Below are 12,500 nucleotides of genomic sequence, written 5' to 3'. Positions count from 1 at the left end.
AGCTATATGAGTCTGTTTGCCGATGACGCTAAGATAATGAGAAGAGTGGAAAAAAAGGAGGACTACTTGCTGCTCCAGAGAGACCTGGACACAGTGTGGGGGTGGAGCAGGAAGTGGGAAATGGAATTTAATATCAAAAAGTGCAGTGTTATTGAATCTGGAAAGAGTGGAATGCGAGTAGAGGGACATTATAAGTTGGGTAAGGATAAGTTAGACAAGAAGACAGAAGAAAATACCTTGGAGTGATGATCACAGAGATCTTGTCTCCAGAGAGACATGTGAGTAAAATATCAGCTGAGACACAACCTGCTGAGGGACATCAGAGCAGCGTTCACATACCTTGGTGAGGACATGGCAAGGAAATTAAGTGTGACCTTGATACACTCTAGACTAGAATATGCATCAGTGGCTTGGTCGCCATCACTTAAGAAACACATTAGAAAACTGGAGAGGATACAGAGAGCGGCAACAAAAATTGCACCTTGTCTGAGCGACCTGCCTTATGAAGAAAGATTGCTGAGGCTGAACCTCCCTACATTGGAAAGTAGAAGAGAAAGAGGAGATTTAATAGCAGTGTATAGGGTGATGAATGGTGTAGAGAAATCGGATAGAGATGACCTCTTGATAAGAGAAGAGAGAAACTTAAGAGGAAATGGAAAACTGTTGAGAAAAGGAATTTGTAGAAGAGAAATCAAGAAGAACAGCTTCCCGCAGAGATGTGTGGGGGTCTGGAATTGGCTGGAGAGGGAAGTGGTGCAGGCTAAGTCAATGAGCACATTTATGGCCAAGTTAGATGGAAGTAGTTGGAAAGGCAGGACAGCACCAGCACAGCTCCGTTCCTGTAAATCACAACTTTAGGTAAACTAGGTAAATACACACACACAAATGCTTCCTGCCCTTCCCTTTCCTTTCCATTCCTCCCCTCCCCTAAACTTACCTCCATGGGGTCGGGGTCGTCACTGAAGGTCAGGGGGGGCACTAGCCAGGTACTCGTGGCAGCAATCTCTTCTGGGTTGGACCACTGCGCTGGGTCCTGAACTAGCAGTCGGGTGATGAGGTTGCTGGCGGGGGCGGAGGTGTGCTCTGGGCTGTCAAAGGTGCCCCCCGCCAGGATGTGTCGCTTCAGCCCTACCACTGTAGAAGCCTGCGGAGTGGTGGTGGTAGTAGTAGTAGTAGTAGAGGTTATTGCAGAGTGTAAGGTTACTGAGGGCAAGTGAATGTAGACTCAAGTAACCTTAGGAAACTTTATACAAGGACACACACAACACACAGAACCACAGAAGCAGAATTGCAAACAGAATCCCATTGACGAGTATCAGAGGTTATGGCAGAGTGTAAGGTTACTGAGGGCAAGTGAAGGGAGACTCAGGTAACCTTAGGAAACTCTATACAAGGACACACACAACACACCGAAACACAGAAGCAGAATTGCAAACAGAATCCCATTGACGAGTATCAGAGGTTATGGCAGAGTGTAAGGTTACTGAGGGCAAGTGAAGGGAGACTCAAATAACCTTAGGAAACTCTATACAAAGACACACACAACACACAGAACCAGAGAATTAGAATTGTAAACAGAATCCCACTGAGTAGCAGCAGCATAAGAATGGCCTCGGCACAACACAGAAAGCAGAAAATAAGTTAATCAATGTAAAAAGCAGTTAATATAGGTAGTGAAATAAGTAGAGGTCCAGGGAAGTTAATAAGGCTAACTGTAATAGTATATCTCTTGTAACAAAACCAGCAATATTATTATTAGTAGTAGTAGTAGTAGCATAATAATACTAGTAATATTATTATACAAGGAATGGTGAGCCTTCTCCCAAAGATATACAAAGTGTGTTGGCGTACCTGTCAGTGCCTCTGAGGGAAGATATTTGACGTGTCTGAGTCGTCACTGAGCCTTTCCAGCACGGCCTTGATATAGTCTGGTAGCAGAACCCTGATTTTTATGTGGACCTTGCAAAAATACCCCCCAAGCAGGTTATGATTGATTTTGGTAGATGAAGTTATGCAGAATCAGAATCTGAATGATGCCAAGCTGGCATCATTGAGGAAATTGAGAAATTCAAGATGACGTCCAAGATGGCCGCCGCGAGGATCCAAAATCTTTAAATGGCTGTCATTTCGTCATTTATTGGCCGATTTTATAATGTAACATATCAATTCTAAGGTTTTTGGGGTCAAGGAATTCAATTTTAGCAATAAAAACACTGCAGATCCTCAAATTATTGAGTTACACATATTTTTTTAAAACCAGTTCCAAGATTTTGATTGGTAACTGATCCTAGGTGGTTGTTCTCCATTAGCCAAGAGCCTGATCGTCATCATCACAGCCGACCAACAGTTGTACAAAGTCATCCTGGATAACATATGGTCATCTCCAGAGTTGTTTGGAAACATCTATCCCCGCTTAGGAGGATTCCACACAGTTATGAGCTTCTGTGGGTGTGTCGGCAAACTGATGATGGATTCTGGACTCCCAGACATTCTGAAAACGACCTTTGGTGGAGTGGAGAAAATGTTGTCTGGAAAGAAATACCCACAGAATGTGAGGGCATTCAGACTGCTTGCTGAAGAAATTCTTCGGAAGTATATCAAAGAAATAGACTCTTTTGAAGATTTGGAGACCTGGATGGCAGATCTATCAACCAAAAGCAAAACTGCGAATCTCTGGCTAGATGGCTTCATCCGACCAGTGCTCATCATTATGGCATTCACGCGTGCAGAACGGGAATCGGACTGGCCGCTTCATCTCTGGGCGTTATCCCAAATGTTGCCATACTTTTTTGCCGCTGGTCATGTAAACTACGCTAGATATGGCATGTACTATCTTCGCTCCATGGAAGCACTGCCACCTGAGATTACAGAAAAGTTTCTCAGAGGCCAACATACGATGAGACACACAGCTGGAGCATCAAACGCCACATGGAGTGACATGTACATTGAAAGCACATTCATGCGGTTTGGGCATAGTCATGGAGGTTTGACAGGACTCACAATGAACAGCAATGCCACCAAAAGATGGTCACTCAGTCTCCACAGCTGCAGCAGGCTTGCCCATGACATCCAAGCCATGCGAGACAACATTCAACAACCCTCAGTTTACCACAAAGAAGAGTCCCGAGCACAGATCCGATCAGATGCACATGACAGACAAAGCCTACAAAAAAAGTTGGAGCATTGTATCGATCCTCTCGATCCAACTGGTCACCCCAAGGAACTGTTCAACATTGCCACAGGAGAACTTGCTTCCTCGACGGTGAATGTAGACGAAGCCTTGGCACTGGGAAAACAGTCTGCAGAAGCATACGAAGCAAAGCTGCCAGATGGATTCCATGAAACAATCAGCTGTCCAGTAACTACGATGGCAACCAAACGAAAGAAGACAACACTACATGGGCGGTCTGATCCTACCTTTGACACTGAAGTTATCTTCACTAGGACTATTGGACTTATGGATACAGAAGATTTCAATTTGAGGACCTCTTTGACTATGAACTTTCCCAAATTCCAACTTCCCTTTTCACAGACGAAGGTAACCTACGACCCGCTACATCAAAGTCGAAACTGAAGAATTCTTTGGGAGTTGAACGATCCTCTCGAATGACACCAAACCCAGAGGTAGTTGTGCTTGATGGCTGTGCAATACTTTGGACAATTCACTGGCCTGTTCCTGGAAGAATCATTGATCTAATTGCAGCAGTTTAAACATACTTGAGACAGAAACTGGTCCAAAGTGATGTGTATCTGGTGTTTGACAGATACCACGCGTATAGCCCAAAGGGTTGCACAAGGAGTCGACGGTCTTCAATTACAGAAAGCAGTCCATTCCATCTGACTTTGAACTCACCACTTCTCTCAAGCTGCGTCACTGTCTATTGTGGACAACAAAGTACAGATCATTAACTTACTGTGTGATGCTTTAGTGGATCGTTTTCAAACAGATAGAACTGACAAGGAACTAGTCATCACGGGACCAGATCCTGTGCCATATTCCATCCAAAAAGGAATGTGTCTAAGGAGGACAGATTTGAAAGTGACACACGAAGAAGCTGATGTTATTATTGTCAACCATGTAGTGGATGTCGCAAGAGGAACACAGAAAACGATACACATCATTTGTGATGACACAGATGTCTTTGTCCTGTTGGTTCATTTTGTTGCATCTGAAGGTCTCTGTAACAATATTTTCTTGGTTCCAACCCGTCCGTCAAGGAATGCCATAGACATTGGTGCGACAGCAAACCAGCATGCAGAAATAGCCAAGTATCTACTTCCGCTGCATGCCCTAACTGGCTGTGATACAGTGAGTACACTGTATGGAATAGGGAAAGTCAAAGCATTGAAAGTCCTCAAACACGGGCATCATCCTCCTTTGCTTGGAGACAGCGAAACAGATGAAAAGGACTTGGAAAAGCAAGCTGTTGCATTCATTGCTAAATGCTACGGCAGCAAGGCAACTGGCTCGATGTCAGAGGTTCGCTACAGCATGTGGCAGCACAAACCGCAAAAGCAAATCTCGGAAATTCAAACTAGCGACCCTTCCACCCAGCTCCAGAGCATTTGCTTTGCATATCAAGAGAGCCCAATATCAAGCATCTCTATGGAAAGCAGCACTGCAGTCTGATCCCCCAGCTTTGGCTGCCTCGGATTTTGGGTGGAAACCAGACCATGACAGCCAAACTCTTCTCCCAATTCCACTTCCACCCGACACAATGGCTGCTCCCGACAGAGTACTGAACCTTTTGTGCTGCAGCTGTCATTCATCAACAGACGTATGTTCCACTAGGAGGTGCTTGTGCCGCAAAAATGATATTGCTTGCAGTACCTTCTGCAATTGCAGTGTCGACTCCAGTCTAAACTGTTGCAATCCTCTTAACAAAGCCCTCCAGGATGCCGCTTTGGATGACACCGATGACGAAGACGACGACACAGAGAGTGAAAATGAGGACTCTCTCCCTTAAAATGAATGACTTCATGGTTCTTTAGTTACACCAACAAAGTGACTGCAAATTTAGAATGTGTTTGCTCACTAAAAAAGTGTCATTGTAGTTTTCTGAATTTCTAAATGCTGTCAGATAAATTTTGTTCGAACAGAATTATCATTTTATTAATTGAAAAAGTTGATAGCTCAATAATTTGAGGATCTGCAATCTTTTTATTGCTAACATTGAATTCCTTGACCCCAAAAACCTTAGAATTGATATGTTACAATATAAAATTGGCCAAAAAATGACGAAATGACAGCCATTTAAAGATTTTGGATCCTTGCGGCGGCCATCTTGGACGCCATCTTGAATTTCTCAATTTCCTCAATGATGCCAGCTTGGCATCATTCAGATTCTGATTCTACATAACTTCCTCTACCAAAATCAATCATAACCTGCTTGGGGGGTATTTTTGCAAGGTTGAGCCACCCAGCTACCAGACTAATAGGAGTGTGGAGTGACCTAAAAAATTGACAATAGGTAACATGTAGGCATATTGCACACACACACACACACACACACACACACACACACACACACACACACACACACACACACACACACACAGGGCAAAACATTGTTCCTTATCACAGTTTACTGCATGCTGGGGTCACACATTTTGGCAGAAGTCCTTGACCTTGCCCTCCTTGACCTTGCCTGCTGCTGCTGCTGATCTCAGGGAGAGAGAGATTTACACAGATATTCAAACCACACACACACACCTTATGGTCCACACTGGGCGGTCTGCCCTTAAACCTGCCCTCAGTGAAATTATATTAATCAAATGGCACCAAGACTTTGCATTTCTACTTAAGTGATACTGAGGTGAAGGAAGTGTTGGTCAAGCTTGTTTTTAAGGGGAAAAGAGAGAGAGAGAGAGAGAGAGAGAGAGAGAGAGAGAGAGAGAGAGAGAGAGAGAGAGAGAGAGAGAGAGAGAGAGAGAGAGAGAGAGAGAGAGAGAGAGAGAGAGAGAGAGAGAGAGAGAGAGAGAGAGAGAGAATAAATAGAACAATGAAGAAAAAATATGCAATTGAAATTGAAATGACCCACGATGACCCAGAGAGATGCAGGGGTCAGGCCACAGAAAAAGAGCAAGTTTGGAGCACTACAATGACCCAGAGAGATGCAAGGGTCAGGCCACTCACCAGCACAGTGGACATCCTCTGGTCCGCCCAGGAGCACCTCATCCCCTGGTCTATGGTGCTGGTGATGAGGGGACCAGCTCACTCCACGCCCAGGCCAGGGAGACGCTGCTCAGCTTCTTCACACAGCTGGGGACACAGGGCACAGAGTTATAATGATAATACTTTCCTATAGGTTCATGGTACACCAGAAGGGTCACACTGACATCTTTCTTTATTTCTGTTTAGGTATTTCAATTGTTTATTTTCCAGAGAGAAGGAAAACAAAACTTATCCAGGTTAGGTAACATTAGTTTTGTGAACCTTCCCACCATGGCAGTGTTATGAGTTACAGGAGGCAGGAAAGCTGTGTTACTGATGCCAAGATTCTGAGTTTAAAGAGAAAGAGAGAGAAAAAGTACCCAGGTTGGGTTAAGTTAGTTTTGTAAACCTTCCCACCATGGCAGTGTTATGAGTTACATGAGGCAGGAAAGCTGTGTTACTGACACCAAGATTCTGAGTTTAAAGAGACAGAGAGACAAAATGTATCCAGGTAAGGTTACATTAGTTTTGTGAACCTTCCCATCATGGCAGTTACATGAGGCAGGGAGGCTTGCAAGGCTGTTTTACTGACGCACAACTTATCAGAGTTTCAGGAGAGAGAGAGAACGAAACTATCCAGGTTAGGTTAGGTTAGTTTTGTTGTGGCTTTCTGAGGTGGCTGAACTATGCTACACATTTATATACCTGGACTGACTTTTCTTTTTCCTTTTTTTCTTTATGATTATTTTAGGGCAATCACTGTTTCAAGGGAGAAAACAAAACTATCAAGGTTACTTTAGGTTAGTTAGTAACAGTAGTAGTAGGAGTAGTAGTAGCAACAGTTACCAAAGACTAGAACCTTATATTCTTTCCTTCAATAATGATGATAATAATGATGACAATAATAATGATAACAATAATAATGATAATGATAATAATAATAATAATAATAATAATAATAATAATAATAATAATAATAATAATAATAATGATAATGATAATAATAATAATAATAATAATGATGATAATGATGATGATGGATAATAATAATTGGCATGCCACTTATGACATAACTAAGATTTAACTCATTAGCAATTATATATTTATCAATTATTACTGTCATTTATTTACCATTACTTTATTAAGTTAGTTTTGTGTGCCTTCTCACATCATGGTGATATTTTGAGGCGGCAGAACTAAACTATACATTTACCACATTTTATTTTCTTTCTTCTTTATTACTTTATATTTAGTGTAAGTAAGAACAAAAGGTGCCAACAGAGAGACAGGGGAGCCACCAGGAACAAAATAGCATTGCCTGCATCAGGAGACACAGTGCTATCAATGTAACCAGTCTGTCTGCCTTGCCTTCCTGCCTAAACACACCACCGGGCTGCATATTCCTGAAGTCTCTGCAGGTATGTGGTTCCTGAGTGAAGACGCTCGGCTGTAACTTGAAAACTAACCACGGGCCATTCTGGAAAATACTTTCATTGTGATTCCCGCTCAACGTTACCTGTAATACTTCCTACCAAACCTTACATAACCTAACTGCCGGGTGGCCACAGACTACCCACATGCTGTCCAGAAGACCACCCATCAATCCAGACTCTAGAAGAAACCGCCCAGTGAATCAAGAATGAGTTCAAGGGGGCAGCATGAGCCAAGCATAACTGGCGCCACAATAAAAAATTGCCTGCGCCATGACAGCCTTGGGCCGACCACCATCCAGGCCCCTGAAGAAAGCCTACCGGAGTTACAGGCGGAGATGTAAAAAAAAAAAAAAAAAAAAAAAAAAAAAACAAATCTATCCTGCCCTGTTCAAGAGTAGGCGGAACACACCCGTACAGACTTCAGGAATATGCATTCCTGCCACCATCAACTCATATTTACAGGCATTCCAGGCCTCCCGGGGCACAAAACCTCAGGTGGGATTATTCATGAGAGGGTCGCCTACTAATTTTGAGATGCTGACTGCTTATTTCTGGACAAAATATGATGCTGTTTATTATGGAGATAGTATTCACTTCCAGATATCACGATTTGATTGACTTTTCAATCCTTGTTGTACACCCGTCACCTCCCACTGCCTCAACATAGCTGACAGAGAGGTTCAATTTGCTTACTGATTAAACTCAGCGCTCACCAAGATCACAAGTGGACAAACCAGAACAAAACCAGGCAAATTAATGTTTTTTGCCGCTGTGTGTGTGTTCCCCCAGTGAGCGTTGGACGCCAGCGACTTACTTATCCAAAATCTCTAGAATCACACCCAAGCTTATTGAGGAAAAAAGTGGACAAACCAGAACAAAACCAGGCATATTAATGTTTTCCTGCTGTGTATTGCCCCATGCATGGTGGACACCAGAGCCACTCATTTCTACAGGAGGCATTTTTCACAACACCGGCGTGCATAGTTGGCCACCCCTGCCCTGCACTGTGTATTCCCGCCACCCCTCACTGCCTGCCCAGTATATTTAAACTAACCAAGCCTTACTTTACGTAACCTAGCGAACAGGGGGACTTTGCTCCCTCTCAACCCCCTTCTATTTCTAGGAAGTCCCTTGTTAATGCACTGCATTCAGGCACTAAAAATAATCCATGTTGTAAGCATTAACTTGGCCAGAGGTGGCTGTGCACGCTTTCCTAAATATTTTGCAGAGTCAGTCTTATTAATTGAATGCTGTTTCAATCATCTGTTTATATATTAAACCTTTTTTTCACTTCCTTCCTTCTCTCTTCATGTAACTTAGTATTGAGCTGTTCATCCTTCCATAGGTGTACCTCAGGACCCCTGGGTAAGGAACACACTGTGGTAACCCAATGTGACAGAGATGACCACCAAGGCAATGAGTAGCTATGCTCTAGACCCCAAACTTCACCTGTCACAAGCTTACCTCTTGAGTCTTTAATTTGACAGAGATGAGCACTGAGGCAAGGTGTCCCGGAGCGATGGGTGCCTGTACCCCGCACCCCCATAGGCCCCCCAGGGTAACGGAGCTACGCCCTGGAGCAACGAGGACCTGGGGAAGGCACACTGTGGTAACTCCGATGTCACGCCCGCCCTGTTACAACGCAGGATGTGACAAAGATGAGCTCTGAGGCGACGCGCACCTATAGTAGTAGTAGCAGCTATAGCATAAGCCCTAAAATGACCTTACACTCAAATTTAAGGTCTGCAGGAAGAGGGAAGAGAGAGGAAGAGGAGGAGGAGGAGGAGGAAGGAAGAGAGTAACGTAGAAAATTTTACCTAACCCTCACCCAGCACCCATATTTATAAGTCTACCGCTCCACTAGACCCCCCTACTATAAGCTTACCGATGCCTCAGGGTCTCTCCCATAGGCCTACTTACTTTTAAAGGCGGGCGAGGTCAGGAACGTGAAATAAACGTAAATCTTTTTGAACGCCGCCCACACGTGCACCTCGCCGCGGCAAAACGTAAACAAACCGAGTCGACGCGTTCTAGCGGCTCCTTTTTTTTCTTTTCCCTTGTCTCTTCCTCTTTTCTTTTCTTTCTTTTTGCCTTTTCTCTTCCTCTTTTGTCTCCTTATCTTCGTTGCTCTTTCTTTTTTTCATCCTTTTTCTTCTTTTCCTCCGTTCGTATCTCTCTCTTCGCTCTAGCGGTTCATTTTTATATGTATTTTTTTCTCCTAATTATCTTGTATTATGACTTTTAAGGTTGAATCAAGGAATATCAAGTTAGTTTAAATATAAAGGGAATATAATCAGACCTTAATTATGGCATCGTTTTTCTCTTTTCTGTCTTTTCCGTTTCTCTTTCCTCTCCTTCTCTCTTTATATTTCGCTTCCTTCCTTTCTTATCCTTTCTCTCCTCTTTAATTCTTCCCTTCGTATCTTTTCTCTTCTCCCTTTCTCTCTTTTTCTCTTCTTTTATCTCCTCCATTCTGTTTACTTTTCTTCCTTCCTTCCCATGCAAAGGATATTGCTAAATTAGAAGGTGTTCAGCGTCGGGCAACGAAAATGATCCCTTCCTTACGCAACAAATCCTACGAAGAAAGGCTTTCTACCCTTAACATGTTCTCTCTTGAGAAACGTCGCCTCCGAGGAAAACTGATCGAATGTTTTAAAATACTTAATGGTTTCACGAATGTAGACAGATCAACATTGTTTATGATCGATGACACTTTGCGCACGAGGAACAATGGCGTAAAACTCAGACAAAGTAAAATTCAGACTGCACCAAATTTTTCTTCACCAACGTTGTAGTGCGAGAATGGAATAAGCTTCCACCATCAGTGGTCCAGTGTAACACGATTGACTCCTTCAAAAATAAGCTCGACCGTCACTTCCTTCAACTTAATATCAACTAGAGTAGAAATGCAACGTTTTGGAGTCTTCTGATTAATGTAAAATCACTTAGGTTTAAGGACAGACCACCAAGTCTGGACCATGGGGTCTGTGTGGTCTGATTTTCTATGTAAATCTATGTAAATCTTTTTAGGATTTTTTTTTTTAGAAAAAGAAGCTTAAGAAGTAGTGTAATTTTGTTGATCTCAAAATGCTCCTCCATCATTTGGCTCTTTAAGCTGCTAATATGACACTCGTAGCTATTTCCAGTTTTCAGATGTAGGTGATGAGAGACAAGTCTCTAATCGTCCGAACCATCCCAACCCGTGGTGATGGTTCGGCCAGGGAGGTGGGATGGTACGGACACTCACAATACTCGCCATAATATTAATATAACTTAACTAATAAACAAGATTATATCTTCTACAAAACATTTGTATAAGGATAAAAGTATCCTCTCAATATTTAGCGGGAAAAAAAAATAAAGGAGAACTTCAAGAAATATCTCAAAAATTTTGGTATTATGTCTTCCTTCTCTTTTCACAAGCATAATATCTGAATATAAATCAACCAAATTAACCTTTTTATAATCGTTGCAACACCTATAATGTTTAAATTGATATAAATTTAATAAAAATCATGAAAAAATCAACCGTCCGAATCATCACGACTCTGTAAAAAGCAAATGTGTGGCCACACTCCTTTTCCAGCACGAGAGCCTCGGTGGTGATCGTGTTACACGGCAACACCTTCGCCGTGCATCGCTGCGTCACCAAAATAATTTACATCTCGCTAATTGGCACGTTTTTGAAGCGAGAGCTTACGATACACCCTGACAATATTACATACGAGATGCAAAAAAACATAAAATAGGACTTGCATCGAAAATAACAGCTCTGAGGGCGTGGTTGTCCCTTTGAGGGACAAGGCAACAAAGTTTTGCACATTCACACAAAATCTCGCGGCACTCAGTCCCATACACTTTACAATAAGTGCTATGGCCGGACCATCCCACTGTCCGAATCATCACCGCTCTCCCCTACTAATTAAATAGGCTACACAAGAGGGGAGGAGAGGGAGGGAGGTGGTTTGGGAGAGCTAAAAATAGAGACAAAAGTGTGTGTGTGTGTTGGCAAGAGCGTTTGTCGGGACGAGAGAGAGAGAGAGAGAGAGAGAGAGAGAGAGAGAGAGAGAGAGAGAGAGAGAGAGAGAGAGAGAGAGAGGAAGGGAAGAGAATGAAACGAAAATGAAGGGTTAGGAAGGAAATGGTAGGGAAAGGTTGAGAAAGGAAGGATTGGGAAGAGAAGGGTATGAATGGGATGGGAGAGGAAGTAAGGAATGGGATGAGAAGGGAAGGGATGGGAAGGGAAGGGAAGCAATGGAAAGGGAAGGTATTTATGGGTTGGGATAGGTTGAGAAGGGAAGGGAAGGGAAGGGAGGTGAGGGGTAGGGAACGGATGGGTAGGGTAGGGAAGGGGAGTGATGAGAAGGGGAGGAACGGGAAAGGCAGGGAAGGGAGAGGAAGGGAAGGGAAGGGAAGAAAAAGGTCGGGAAGGGAAAGGTAGGGAAGGGTATAAGGTTGGGAAATGAAGGGAACAGATGGGATGGTAAAGGAAGGAAGGGAAAGGAAACGGAATGGAAGGGAAGGGATGAGAAAGGAAGGGAAGGGAAGGAAAGGGGTGGGAAGGGAAGGGATCGGGAAAAAAAGGGTAGGGAAAGGAAAGGAATGGAAGAGAGGGGTAGGGAAGGGAAGGGAAAGGAAAGGAAAAAAGGGTAAGGAAAGGAAAGGAAGGGAAGGGAAGGGATGCGAACGGAAGGGAAGGGAGGCGCCTCCTCCTGACCTTGGAGGTGTGCCCTTCTTAACCCCAATACAGCTGTCCGTTGCTTTCTCTCTCTCTCTCTCTCTCTCTCTCTCTCTCTCTCTCTCTCTCTCTCTCTCTCTCTCTCTCTCTCTCTCTCTCTCTCTCTCTCTCTCTCTCTCTCTCTCTCTCTCTCTTTATTCCAGTTCTTCCTTTCCCTCTCTCGTTATTTATATAT

General features: G+C 43.4%; 2 long non-coding RNA genes across 3 annotated transcripts in view; both read right to left on the bottom strand.

Moving 5' to 3' along the window:
* LOC126991600 (uncharacterized) overlaps positions 1–1,924 on the bottom strand; it is a 14,738-nt gene extending 12,814 nt beyond the window's left edge. Inside the window, exons 1-2 of the long non-coding RNA XR_007745693.1 lie at positions 1,852–1,924; positions 938–1,144 (exon numbers count right to left, since the gene is read on the bottom strand). This is a non-coding gene — a long non-coding RNA (uncharacterized LOC126991600). The remainder of the gene's footprint in view (positions 1–937; positions 1,145–1,851) is intronic.
* A 4,193-nt stretch (positions 1,925–6,117) lies between these two features.
* On the bottom strand, positions 6,118–9,593 carry LOC126991598 (uncharacterized). Of its 2 annotated transcripts, none has more exons than XR_007745690.1 (3): positions 9,508–9,593; positions 9,052–9,219; positions 6,118–6,262 (listed from the first exon to the last, which is right to left on the bottom strand). It is a non-coding gene; the product is annotated as an uncharacterized LOC126991598 (long non-coding RNA). The 2 variants fall into 2 exon arrangements; XR_007745691.1 differs by having other exon boundaries at positions 9,052–9,177; positions 9,508–9,591.
* Between the last annotated feature and the right edge of the window lie 2,907 nt (positions 9,594–12,500).

This window comes from Eriocheir sinensis, unplaced genomic scaffold (assembly GCF_024679095.1).
Source record: "Eriocheir sinensis breed Jianghai 21 unplaced genomic scaffold, ASM2467909v1 Scaffold303, whole genome shotgun sequence".
Lineage (NCBI taxonomy): Eukaryota > Metazoa > Arthropoda > Malacostraca > Decapoda > Varunidae > Eriocheir > Eriocheir sinensis.
This window is presented reverse-complemented; position numbering and strand designations above follow the sequence as displayed.